Genomic DNA, 14,702 nt, shown 5'->3' on the forward strand with positions numbered 1-14,702 from the left:
CAAAATCTAAGGCGATGTGAGACCACGGTCGAGAGGGAATGGGAAGCGGCCTGAGACGGCCGGCAGGAGGGGAGTTACCGGACTTAGTCTGCGCGCAGACCGAACAAGCAGCCACGAAGCGACGCGTGTCATGCTCCCGGGTGGGCCACCAAAAACGCTGGCGAATGGAAGCAAGCGTACCCCGAACGCCAGGGTGGCCGGCTAACTTGGCAGAGTGAGCCCACTGAAGAACGGCCAGACGAGTAGGAACGGGAACGAAAAGAAGGTTCCTAGGACAAGCGCGCGGCGACGGAGTTTGAGTGAGTGCTTGCTTTACCTGCCTCTCAATTCCCCAGACAGTCAACCCGACAACACGCCCCTCAGGGAGAATCCCCTCGGGGTCAGTGGAGGCTACTGAAGAACTGAAGAGACGAGATAAAGCATCAGGCTTGGTGTTCTTAGAGCCCGGACGATAAGAAATCACGAACTCGAAACGAGCGAAAAACAGCGCCCAGCGCGCCTGACGCGCATTAAGTCGTTTGGCAGAACGGATGTACTCAAGGTTCCTATGGTCAGTCCAAACGACAAAAGGAACGGTCGCCCCCTCCAACCACTGTCGCCATTCGCCTAGGGCTAAGCGGATGGCGAGCAGTTCGCGGTTTCCCACATCATAGTTACGTTCCGACGGCGACAGGCGATGAGAAAAATACGCGCAAGGGTGGACCTTGTCGTCAGAGAGGGAGCGCTGAGAAAGAATGGCTCCCACGCCCACCTCTGACGCGTCAACCTCGACAACGAACTGTCTAGTGACGTCAGGTGTAACAAGGATAGGTGCGGATGTAAAACGATTCTTGAGGAGATCAAAAGCTCCCTGGGCGGAAACGGACCACTTAAAGCACGTCTTGACAGAAGTAAGGGCTGTGAGAGGGGCTGCCACCTGACCGAAATTACGGATGAAACGACGATAGAAGTTCGCGAAGCCGAGAAAGCGGTGCAGCTCGACGCGTGACCTAGGGACGGGCCAATCAATGACAGCTTGGACCTTAGCGGGATCCATCTTAATGCCTTCAGCGGAAATAACAGAACCGAGAAATGTGACGGAGGAGGCATGAAAAGAGCACTTCTCAGCCTTCACAAAAAGACAATTCTCTAAAAGGCGCTGGAGGACACGTCGAACGTGCTGAACATGAATCTGGAGTGACGGTGAAAAAAATCAGGATATCGTCAAGGTAAACGAAAACAAAGATGTTCAGCATGTCTCTCAGGACATCATTGACTAATGCCTGAAAGACAGCTGGAGCGTTAGCGAGGCCGAAAGGAAGAACCCGGTATTCAAAGTGCCCTAACGGAGTGTTAAACGCCGTCTTCCACTCGTCCCCCTCCCTGATGCGCATGAGATGGTAAGCGTTACGAAGGTCCAACTTAGTGAAAAACCTGGCTCCCTGCAGGATCTCGAAGGCTGAAGACATAAGAGGAAGCGAATAACGATTCTTCACTGTTATGTCATTCAGCCCTCGATAATCTATGCAGGGGCGCAGGGACCCGTCCTTCTTCTTAACAAAAAAAAACCCCGCTCCGGCGGGAGAGGAGGAGGGGACTATGGTACCGGCGGCAAGAGCAACAGACAAATAATCTTCGAGAGCCTTACGTTCGGGAGCCGACAGAGAGTATAGTCTACCCCGGGGGGGAGTGGTTCCCGGAAGGAGATCAATACTACAATCATACAACCGGTGTGGAGGAAGAGAGGTGGCCCTGGACCGACTGAACACCGTGCGCAGATCGTGATATTCCTCCGGCACCCCTGTCAAATCACCAGGCTCCTCCTGTGAAGAAGAGACAGAGGAAACAGGAGGGATAGCAGACATTAAACATTTCACATGACAAGAGACGTTCCAGGAGAGGATAGAATTACTAGACCAATTAATGGAAGGATTATGACAAACTAGCCAGGGATGGCCCAAAACAACAGGTGTAAAAGGTGAACGAAAAATTAAAAAAGAAACGGTTTCGCTATGATTACCAGAAACAGTGAGGGTTAAAGGTAGCGTCTCACGCTGAATCCTGGGGAGAGGACTACCATCCAGGGCGAACAAGGCCGTGGACTCCCTTAACTGTCTGAGAGGAATGTCATGTTCCCGAGCCCAGGTCTCGTCCATAAAACAGCCCTCCGCCCCAGAGTCTATTAAGGCACTGCAGGAAGCTGACGAACCGGTCCAGCGTAGATGGACCGACAAGGTAGTGCAGGATCTTGAAGGAGAGACAGGAGTAGTAGCGCTCACCAGTAGCCCTCCGCTTACTGATGAGCTCTGGCTTTTACTGGACATGAAGTGACAAAATGACCAGCAGAACCGCAATAGAGACAGAGGCGGTTGGTGATTCTCCGTTCCCTCTCCTTAGTCGAGATGCGGATACCTCCCAGCTGCATAGGCTCAGCACCCGAGCCGGCAGAGGAAGATGGTAGTGATGCGGAGAGGGGGGCAACGGAGAACGCAAGCTCCTTTCCACGAGCTCGGTGACGAAGATCAACCCGTCGCTCAATGCGAATAGCGAGTTCAATCAAGGAATCCACGCTGGAAGGAACCTCCCGGGAGAGAATCTCATCCTTTACCTCTGCGCGGAGACCCTCCAGAAAACGAGCGAGCAAAGCCGGCTCGTTCCAGCCACTGGAGGCAGCAAGAGTGCGAAACTCAATAGAGTAGTCTGTTATGGATCGATTACCTTGACATAGGGAAGACAGAACCCTGGGAGCCTCCTCCCCAAAAACAGATCGATCAAAAACCCGTATCATCTCCTCCTTAAAGTCCTGATACTGGTTAGTACACTCAGCCCTTGCCTCCCAGATTGCCGTGCCCCACTCACGAGCCCGTCCAATAAGGAGAGATATGACGTAGGCGACACGAGCAGTGCTCCTGGAGTAAGTGTTGGGCTGGAGAGAAAACACAATATCACACTGGGTGAGGAACGAGCGGCATTCAGTGGGCTCCCCAGAGTAACACGGCGGGTTATTGATTCTGGGCTCCGGAGATTCGAAAGCCCTGGAAGTGGCCGGTGGATCGAGGCGGAGATGGTGAACCTGTTCTGTGAGGTTGGAAACTTGGGTGGCCAGGGTCTCAACGGCATGTCGAGCAGCAGACAATTCCTGCTCGTGTCTGCCTAGCATCGCTCCCTGGATCTCGACGGCTGAGTGGAGAGGATCCGAAGTCGCTGGGTCCATTCTTGGTCGGATTCTTCTGTTACGGTGCGTGAATGAGGACCCAAAAGCGAATTAACGTAAACAGAGCTTCTTTAATAAGAAAACAAACGTAGGCTCAGATGGACCGGCAGGTTCCGACAGGACAGGGTTGCAGCAAACATGACGATAGTCTGGTTCAGGCATGAACAACACAAACAAGAATCCGACAAGGACAGGAACAAAAACAGAGAGAGATATAGAGGACTAATCAGAGGGAAAAAGGGAACAGGTGGGAAAAGGGGTGACGAGGTAGTTAGGAGGAGACAAGGAACAGCTGGGGGAAAGCGGGGGAGAAAAGGTAACCTAAAACGACCAGCAGGGGGAGACAGGGTGAAGAGAAAGGACAGAAACAAGACACAACATGACAATACATGACACTAGGACTCCTTGCACTGCATTCTGATCAAAGATCATAAAAGGTAAGGGAATATTTATGTTGGAATTTTGTATTTCTGTTGACTCCAACATGGCGGAGAAATATTGTTACGTCTGAGCGCCGTCTCAGGTTATTGCAATGTTAGGCTTTTTCCATAACTTAAAAAAAGAAATCTGACACAGCGGTTTCATTAAGAACCAGTGTATCTTTAATTATATGTAGAACATGTATCTTTTTAGTCAAAGTTTATGATGAGTATTTCTGTTATCTGGTGTAGCTTTCTATAATTCCTCCGGATATTTTGGAGGAATTTCTGAACATGGCGTCAATGTAAACCGAGATTTGTGGATATAAAATGCATATTATCGAACAAAACATAAATGTACTGTGTAACATGTCATATGACTGTCATCTGATGAAGATTTTCAAGAGGTTAGTGATTGATTTTATTTCTAATCCTGCTTTTGTGATTTTATCTTTGGCTGGAAAAAATGGCTACGTTTTTTTCTTTGGTTTGGTGGTGGTCTAACATAAATGTATGTTGTGTTTTCGCTGTAAAACATTCAACATACAAATCTGACATGATGGGTAGATGAACAAGGTGTTTATCTTTCATTTGAGGTATTGGACTTGTTAATGTGTGGAGGTTAAATATTTCTAAATAATATTTTTGCATTCCCTGTGCCACCTTTTCAGCTGAACGGGGGGGTGGAGTTCCCTGAGAGGAACGCCTCGCCTCAACAGGTTTTAACACCCCGGCAGTCCTACAATTAAGCTAGATGCCCTCAATCTCACACAAATCACCAAGGAACCCACCAGGTACAACCCTAAATCCGTAAACATGGGCACCCTCATAGACATTATCCTGACCAACTTGCCCTCCAAATATACCTCTGCTGTTTTCAATCAGGATCTCAGCGATCACTGCCTCACTGTAAAGTACATGGAGAACAAGAGCACCTCCTCCCAGGTGCCCACTGCACTGAGGCTAGGTAACACGGTCACCACCGATAAATCCATGATGACCGAAAATTTCAATAAGCATTTCTCAACGGCTGGCCTTGCCTTCCTGCTGGCTACTCCAACCCCGGCCAACAACTCCGCCTCGCCGCAGCTACTCGCCCAAGCCTCTCCAGCTTCTCCTTCACCAAAATCCAGCTAGCAGGTGTTCTGAAAGAGCTGCAAAACCTGGACCCGTACAAATCAGCTGGGCTAGAAAATCTGGACCCTCTCTTTCTAAAACTTTCCGCCGCCATTGTTGCAACCCCTATTACCAGTCTGTTCATCCACTCTTTCGTATCGTCCGAGATCCCTCTTTCGTATCGTCCGAGATCTTCAAAGGGGGTGACACCCTAGAGCCAAACTGTTACAGACCTATATCCATCCTGCCCTGCCTATCTAAAGTCTTCAAAAGCCAAGTTAATAAACAGATCACTGACCATTTCGAATCCCACCGTACCTCTCCGCTGTGCAATCCGGTTTCCGAGCCGGTCACGGGTGCACCTCAGCCACTCTCAAGGTACTAAATGATATCATAACCGCCATCGATAAAAGACAGTACTGTGCAGCCGTATTCATTGACCTGGCCAAGGCTTTCGACTCTGTCAATCATTGTATTCTTATCGGCAGACTCAATAGCCTTGGTTTTTCGAATGACCGCCTCAACTGGTGCCCCAACTACTTTGCAGACAGAGTTCAGTGTGTCAAATCGGAGGGCATGTTGTCCGGACCTCTGGCAGTCTCTATGGGGGTAACACAGGGTTAAATTCTCGGGCCGACTCCTTTCTCTGTATATATCAATGAGGTTGTTCTTGCTGCGGGCGATTCTCTGATCCACCTCTACGCAGATAACACCATTCTGTATACTTCTGGCCCTTCCTTGGACACTGTGCTAACTAACCTCCAAATGAGCTTCGATGCCATACAACACTCCTTCCGTGGCCTTCAACTGCTCTTAAACGCTAGTAAAACCAAATGCATGCTTTTCAACCGTTCGCTGCCCGCGCCCGGTTCCGACCTAGAATATGTGGACAACTATAAATACCTAGATGTCTGATTAGACTGTAAACTCTCCTTCCAGACTGCCCAACAACGCAGAGGGCCATGGAGCTGCTTGATAAGGCCCATCTCGGGTCGCCAAGCCACATATCATACATACCAGAAGCAACGACCTGCGTGCTCAGCAGGAGAGGGTGGCGACTTCACTACGGGGAGGGATCGAGAAGGCCTCCGCAATCTTCCCCAACTCAAGGATCATGGTGTCAACCCTTCTACAGAGGAAGAACTTCCACCCTACCACAATCCAAAAAATAAACGCCAGCTTCTCCCGGGACTGTGCCCTGCGACCCAATGTACACCTGGCCCACCATCCCACCCTCGATCTGAACTATCTCCATGACCATGTTCACCTGTACAGGGAGACAGTCCCCATCCTTGCCAAAACTCTCGGACGTTGCTTTAAACCGCAGCCCGACCTCTCCATCCAGGTACAGCGGAGCAATCTCCACCCCTCCGAGATCACTGAGAAAACACACCGGACCAGCACCCTGGCCCCCCCAGCCATGACCACAGCACCACCAACCTCAATGCCCACCACAGCCAGTATAGCACAGACCACCCCAGCCAAGCTTCCGACCTACCCAGACGAGGCCTGCCACCGCCTCCTCCCCATCCCAGACCCCCACCTGGAGGAGCCACAGCCCAGCAGGCAGAGCTATGCCCACCAACCAAATGAGTGACATTAAACAAATGCTGAGTCTACTATACTCACATGTGATAGGCCGGGGGTCATGGTAAGAGGAGCGCAAGAACTCCACCATCATCACACTACATCCACCCAAGTGGCATGACACAAATGCTATCTTAAATGATAAACAAATCACATTTGCATAATAAGACGTTACGTTAATTGATAAATCCTTTATTATAATAGTTATTGGATTGTGAGTGTTTGTCTCATTTTAAAGGTCAAGAAATTGATGATGTTGATATTGTAGTACTACAGGAAACATGGTGCGGAGGTGATGTTTCCACTGGCTGTCCACTAAGTTATAGGGAGATAATCATACCATCCAATAAATTAAAAGGAATCTGATGGGGCAGAGACTCAGGGGGAATGCTAATATGGTATAAATCTGAACTATTTAATTCCATCGAATTGATCAAAACAGGAGAATTCTTTATCTCGTTAACAATCAAGGAGATAAACACCTACTAGGAAGCAACAACCTTTCCCTCCACACATACCCCCCCAGAAACAACTATGACAAAGTGAAAACAAAAACAGAGTACAGCTCCTGTATCTCTTTCGAACACTGGGTCTGTACATAGTCAATGGTAGGCAGAGAGGGGACTCTTTTGGTCGGTACACCTATAGCTCATCCCTTGGATGCAGCACTGTAGACTACTTCCTCACCGACCTAAACCCAGAGTCTCTCAGAGCCTACACAGTCAGCCCACTAACACCTCTCTCGGGCCACAGTAAAATCACAGTGTATCTGAGAAGAGCGGAACCCAACCATGAAGCATCACGGCCCAATAAATGACATGGTACTAAACAGGCCTATAGATGGAGTGCAAACAGTACAGACACTCGTAGCCAAAAAATACAATCTCTCCTGGACAACTTTTTAGCCTTAACATTCTCCTACAGCAATGAAGGTGTACATTTGGCCGTTTGGAACAGAAACTTTCTATTTGACAAATTAGCCTCCTTGGCTAATCTAAAGAAACATAAAAACAAACCAGAAATAACAGATTATGAAAAATGGTTTGATAATAATTGGAGAAATCTAAGAAAGTCATTGAGAAATATATCTCATTAAAAACACAGAGACACCGGACAACAAAAATATACGCCTTCAATATGGGGAAACACTGAAGCAATACAAACACACCCTAAGAACAAAAAAGGAACGGTACATTAGAAATCGGCTGGATGGAATTGAGGAATACATAGAATCAAACCACTTCTGGGAGAATTGGAATAACTTAAACAAACCTCATCAGGAGGAAATGGCTTTCCAAAATGGGGATATGTGGAGAAATCACTTTGTAAACCTCTACAGCAATATAACAAAGAGCCCAGAACAAAAAGATATACAAGACCAATTACAAATCCTTGAATCACCAGTCAAAGACTATCAGAATCCTGTGGATACCCCAATTACAGAAGAAGAATTATTGGAAAAACTATGCACTCTCCAACCCAAAAAGGCCTGTGGTGCTGATGGTATTTTAAATTAAATGATCAAATATACAGACCACAAATTTAAATTGGCTATACTCAAATTCTTCAACATTATCCTCACTGCAGGTATTTTCTCCGACATTTGTAACCAAGGATTGATCACACCAATCTATAAAAATGGAGACAAATTTGACTCAAATAATTACAGAGCTATATGCATTAACAGCAACTTGGGGAAAATTCTCTGCAGTATTATAAATATCAGACTACATCGTTTCTTTGATGAACACAGCGTCCTGAGCAGAAGCCAGATTGGATTTCTAAAAACACATCGTACAACAGACCACATGTACACCCTCCACACTCTAATTGACAAACAAGTAAACCAAAACAAAGGCAGAATCTACTCATGTTTTGTAGATTTCAAGAAAGCGTTAGATTCAATTTGACACAAAGGTCTTTTTTATAAACTAATAGAAAGTGGTATTGGAGGGAAAACACACAATGTTATTAAATCAATGTACACTAAAAACAAATGTGCGGTTAAAACTAGCAACAAGCAAACATACTTCTTCTGTCAGGGAGTTGGAGTGAAAACAGGGCTGCCCAATAAGTCCAACACTATTTAACATCTACATTAATGAATTGGCAAAAACATTAGAAGAATCTGCAGCACCTGGTATCACCCGACACAACACTGAAATCAAGTGTCTGCTGTACGCAGATGACCTGATGCTACTGTCTCCCACTAAGGAGGGTCTGCTGTAGACAGATGACCTGGTGCTGCTGTCTCCCACTTAGGAGGGTCTGCTGTAGACAGATGACCTGATGCTACTGTCTCCCATTAAGGAGGGTCTGCTGTAGACAGATGACCTGGTGCTGCTGTCTCCCACTAAAGAGGGGTTACAGCATCACCTAAATTATCTGTTCAGGTTCTGTCAGACCTGGGATCTGACCGTTAACATAAAATAAACAAATATAATGATATTAAAAAAAAAGGTCTGGAAATCAGGATGACAAATATAAATTATATTTGGACACAGTTATATTAGAACAAACCAAAAACTACACATATCTAGGACTAAATATCAGCAACACAGGTAGCTCTCACATGGCTGTGAAGGAGCTGAGAGACAAAGCAAGAAGAGCCAATAGCCCCTCCTCATTCGAATATAAAAAAGAGCCATCAAATTTTTACAACCATCTAAAAACAAGTGACCCCAAAACATTCCATCACACAGCTCTACAATGTCAAGAGATTAAACAAGATAAGAGTCCCCTCAGCCAGCTGGTTCTGAGGCTCAGTTCACCAACCCAAACCAACCCAATAGAGCCTCAGGACAGCAGTCAGCCAGCTGGTTCTGAGGCTCAGTTCACCAACCCAAACCAACCCAATAGAGCCTCAGGACAGCACTCAGAAAATCTGGCCCAACCAAATCATCACAAAGTATGGAAAGACACCACAAAAATCTAAGTAAACTTCAATGCTATTTGTCTCTGTGGCAGACTATTTGAAAACCGTGATTGATAGAAAACTGAGGATAACTATATGATGGCTATAGAGACCGGTCGTCACAGACAAACCTGGCTGCCCAGAGAGGACAGGCTGTGCTCACTCTGCTCCAGGGGAGAGGTAGAGACAGAGCTACATTTCCTATTACACTGTGACAAATACTCAGACCTAAGAGAATATTTATTTCCCAAAATTATAATTCAATACAATGAATTTGAAACTATAAAAGATGAAGAAAAATCTAATATTTATTGGGTGAAAAGCCAAAATGTGCAGTTTTGGCAGCCAAATATGTGTCCTCCTGCCACAACCTGAGGGACAGCCAGTGAAAAATGCAACATAATGTCAATGATATTTCCCATTTAGCTTTGTTTTGTCTTTCATACCATATCATGTCTTCTCAGTCATGTTGAGACTGGTCTACTACTATATTATTGTTACACTATTGTTATACTATTACACTATTGTATTGTTATACTCATTAATATTGTTGTTGTAGTTGCTGTTTTTGTAGTTGCTGTTAATTGTTATTACTACTCTATATATATATATATATATATATATATATACATGTATATTTGTATATGTATACTTTGACAATGAAAGTAATGAACTTGCCATGTCAATAAAGCCAATTGAATTGAATTGAATTGAATTGAAAGGAGAGAAAGAGGAAAGGAGAGAGAGAGAAAGGAAGGAGAGGAAGGAGAGAGAAAGGAAGGAGAGAGAGGAAGGAAGGAGTGAGAGGGAGAGATGAAGGAGAGATGAGAGGAAGCAGAGAGAGAGAGAGAAAGGAGAGAGAGAAGAATAGAGAGGAGAAAGGAGAGAGAGAAGAATAGAAAGGAGAAAGGAGAGTGAGAGAGAGAGAGAGAGAAAGGAGAGAGAAGAATAGAGAGGAGAAAAGAGAGAGAGAAGAATAGAGAGGAGAAAGGAGATTGAGAGAGAGAGAGAAAGAGGAAGGAGAGAGAGAGGAAGGAGAGAGAGGGGGGAAGGAGATAGAGAGAGAGGATGGAGAGTGAGAGAGGGAGAGAGGAAGGAGAGAGGAGAGGGAGATGGTGTGGAAGGAGAGAGGAAAAAGAGAGAGTGGAAGGAGGAAGGAGAGAGGAGAAAGAGAAATAGGAAGGAGAGAGAGATGGAGGGGAGTCAAGAGTGTAAGGAGAGAGAGAGAACGAGAGAGAGGAAGGACAGAGAGGAAGGAGAGAGAGATGGAGGCGAAGGAGAGAGAGTAAGGAGAGAGAGAGAGAATGAGAGAGAGAGAGGAAGGACAGAGAGGAAGGAGGGAGAGAGAAGGAGAGAGAGAGTATTGACAGAGAGGAAGGAGAGAGAGAGAAGGAGAGAGAGAGTAAGGACAGAGAGGAAGGAGAGAGAGATGGAGGGGAAGGAGAGAGAGTAAGGAGAGAGAGAGAGAGAGAGAGAGAGAGGAAGGACAGAGAGGAAGGAGGGAGAGAGAAGGAGAGAGAGAGTATTGACAGAGAGGAAGGAGAGAGAGAGAAGGAGAGAGAGAGTAAGGACAGAGAGGAAGGAGAGAGAGATGGAGGGGAAGGAGAGAGAGTAAGGAGAGAGAGAGAGAGAGAGAGAGAGAGGAAGGACAGAGAGGAAGGAGAGAGAGATGGAGGGGAAGGAGCGAGAGAGGAAGGAGAGAGAGAGAGAGAGAGATGGAGGGGAAGGAGAGAGAGAGAGAGAGAGAGAGAGAGAGAGAGAGAGAGAGAGAGAGAGAGAGCGCACAGGGGGAGTATATTCACCGCGTGACAGACTGAAAGGACAGTTACTGAAAGAACGCTCACAAACATGGACTTAAAACCAACTGACCAGCGAGATTTCACTCTGTAGGAAATGACTGAATAAGAGCTGTAGAGTCATTACTTAAGAAGATACTTGTGTGACATCATAGGAATATAAGGTGGGAAAAGCAGAACAATTAGGAGGTAAGACTATTCTTGCTGAGAAACTTACATCAATGTATTTTCTTAGATTTTTTCAAATGTATTTAGGAGTTTTTACAGTATGATGTCGGCATGATAACATTTGTAGAGATTTTTTTGTATCAAAAGTATGGTACATTAATATTAACATTAATAGAGTATAAATCGTACATTAATTCAGTATAAATATATCAATGTTTACTGTGATACAAACAATCTATTTCATACATTGTTCATAGCTTTAATTGTATACCACATTATTCATTACATGACACATTCATTACGTTATTTTATCAGACCTTTAATAAAAACCAGTCATGGCATTACAATTAATACACGATGACATCATATCGAGATCTCATGCCCTTTACAAACTGACAACAGTTTCTTCAAGGATAAAAAAAAAAAACACATTGCCTTGCCTTGATTTGAACTCGGAAGCTGAAAGGTTTTGCTGATTTGGTTTGTGAGTGCTCTATCACCTTCAATTAGTCAACCGTTCACCCCAGGGTACAGTACAGTTAAGTCAAGCTCACTATGACAGACGACTGCTCGTTTTATTACTGCTAAATGTGAAATTATGTTTTCCCAAACCAAGTCAGCAGTCTGTGAATTCACTTGATCTTTGGCACTCACACAAAGTCTTGAAACGCAATCCAGAATTTGTACAGCTACTAATGTTACCATGTCACATTTCCCAGCAGTTATTTTAGTCCCGGAATTCAGGGTTTTACTTACTCTTAGACTGAGCTGGATTTTCAGCCTTCAGTTCAATGGTTCTGATGATCAAACCTTTCAGTGACGTCTAAACTATTATGTTGGTTTAGGAGCCAAAAGGTACCGATAGTCCCTCTGAACACTGCACTTTGTAGCACTTGTTGACTGTAGTGCTATTTATTGAACTGCATTGTTGGTTTTCAGGGCTGGTAAGCAAAGCATTACACGGTAAGGTCTACACTTGTTGTATTCGGCACATGTGACAAATAACATTTGATTTGATTTGATTTGATTTTGATTTTGACAGAGATGGCAGAGCTATTCCTATGTTTAAATGGCAGAACAAAAAAAATCAGACTACAGGGATTGGATGACGGGACTGTCACATGAAGTGTCATATGAAAGATTGTCTTCGAATCCCTTTCCTATTGACCCTTTCCTATTGAGTATGTGTGTCATTGGCAGTTTCCTGTGATTAAAAGGGGAGTTCAGATAAAGTATGCTATCACTTTACGTTTCCCTTGGTTTTGAAATGGGCAATCAACTCAAAAAAAAAAACGAATTCTTGCCTTGGGTGGTGGAAGCATTGATTGACTATTTTTTTCAGTAGGTTTAACCTGCTAACTGATTCTGGGGTGGAATACATTTCCACATCCAAATATAAGATTCATTTTTGTTGTTAGTTTTGTCGTGTCTTTGGTTATGCCGGATTAAAATTGATATGACATGCTATTCTATAAAATAATTTATCCGTAATTAATATCACCTGATTGAGCTAATCATGTAAATATAATTAATTAGAAAGTCAGGCACCACAAAATAATATTTATAGAGCTGTTATCTTCCGAATAAACTCTTAAAGACCTAGTAATATTTTACATCCATAGCAGTCAATATCAATTATAATTAATTATAATTAATTATAATTAATTCAGTCTCATCTGAAAGTTGTAAATTATTTTATCTGCACGAACCCTGGCTAACAAGTTGAATCAGCAATACAAAATTGGGTTTAATTATTTATTTACTAAATACCTAACTAATCACACAGAATTACACATACACACAATTAATCATAACTTGATTACAAATTACGTCATAAAGGAAAACGTCCCTAGCGCTCGGACAGCTTGTTACACAAAAGAAAAGGGGATGGGTTGAGTGAAAGAGGGGGAAGACTGAGGAACAAAGGGAAGAAGCTGGGCTATGGTAAATACAGTATCTTATGCATTCTTATGCATTCATTCAAAAAAAAAAAAAAAAAAAAAAAATCTAAATTACCGCCAATTTGGAAAAGGAAAATGCAATAAATATTTACTCTGAGCTGCACTTCAGTAGGTTGGTGGTAGATGGAAGGCCGTGTTGCCAAGCCGAGTCCTTTGTCCTTTGAAGAATGTCTCTGGTGGTCAATTGAATACGTTGTAGTAACGTCATTGTGTGGTAGACGGGATACTCTGTCTGTTCCTTCCTAACCTGCGTTTGCAGCTGTGGTATCACTTCTGTAGTGAATAAGAGTTCAAAGTTCATACCATTCGCAACCAAAGCTCACGCTGATGTTGGCTTCGTTCTGTAGTTATTATCTGAACCATTCTGACATAGGACCGTCGTCCTACATCCCCGGAACAGGAAGTTCTATTGTCGTCAAGGCTTTATATAGGAAGGGAGAAGAGGGTGTGTTTGAAAAGTTTTATAGCCCATGTCCCTTCACAGGGCGGGCCACTGATTGAGCAGCCCTATCTTATGAAAACCCACATCTCACATTTTAGAAGCTAAAATCACATTTCATCCCATCACAAATAATTTCGCATTCAAACATTTAAATTGAACAACAATTCCATGTGAATCTGATAACTCTGATGTATAGACTTTCCACTGTAGAGTTTATGTCATCTTATCATTGATGAGAATGTCTCAGATGACAACCGAACTGACATCATATTCATTAAGTACCACCGCATATGTTCAATTGGTTGGATTACCAGAATAGAGTTCATTTCCCCCCACCTTCTGATGTTCCCAAAATATCTATGTTAAAACCAAGGGTTTTGCAAATGTAACCTCAGTAGGGTAGAGAGAGGAAAAGGGGAGAAGAGGTATTTATGACTGTCATAAACCTACCCCCAGGCCATCGTCATGACAGTTTATATATAAGTCAGAAGGGGTAATACCTTGACCTATTGATGTAAAGTCTAAGAACTCTCTTGAATGAAACTAGATTAAAGTAACTGTTCAGTGTTTCCATGTCTATGAAATGTGACTTCCAACTCATTACAGTATGAGAGAAATAGTTGTCCTTCCAAAAAATGCTTTGACTGTTTTAAAAAGCAGCTTTTCTGTGTTGGAATCAGAGGATGTGAGCAGAGTGGGTTTTATTGAAAATGTGGAGTGGATTTGGAGAGGATAATTTTTTGGGGGTTCAGCTTTCTCTCCTGCTCCAACTTCACTGGCAATGCTCTGCCCACCATCACTGTTCTTTTAATTAGGCCTATTGCATGTACAGTGCATTCGGGAAAGTATCCAGACCCCTTGAATTTTTGTTACAGATTACATAACAAAAATTCCTCATCAATCTACACACAATACCCCATAATGGCAAAGCAAAAAGAAAAGGTTTTAGACATTTATGCGGATTTATCAAAAATGTAAAAAACTGGAATACCTTATTTATTTAAATATTCAGACCCTTTGCTATGAGACATTAAATTGAGCTCAGGTGCATCCTGTTTCCATTGATCATCCTTGAGATGTTTCTACAACTTGATTGGAGTCCATCT

At 44.0% G+C, this 14,702-nt stretch overlaps 1 protein-coding gene across 1 annotated transcript in view; it reads left to right on the top strand.

Annotated features, from left to right (window-relative positions):
* The first annotated feature begins 10,987 nt into the window (after positions 1 to 10,987).
* Positions 10,988 to 14,702, top strand: part of nmur1a (neuromedin U receptor 1a) — a 36,976-nt gene continuing 33,261 nt past the window's right edge. The window contains exon 1 of the mRNA XM_036986300.1: positions 10,988 to 11,214. The gene's annotated coding sequence lies outside the window, so the exon portion shown is untranslated. The remainder of the gene's footprint in view (positions 11,215 to 14,702) is intronic.

Source organism: Oncorhynchus mykiss, chromosome 1 (assembly GCF_013265735.2).
Source record: "Oncorhynchus mykiss isolate Arlee chromosome 1, USDA_OmykA_1.1, whole genome shotgun sequence".
NCBI classification, from domain to species: Eukaryota; Metazoa; Chordata; class Actinopteri; order Salmoniformes; family Salmonidae; genus Oncorhynchus; species Oncorhynchus mykiss.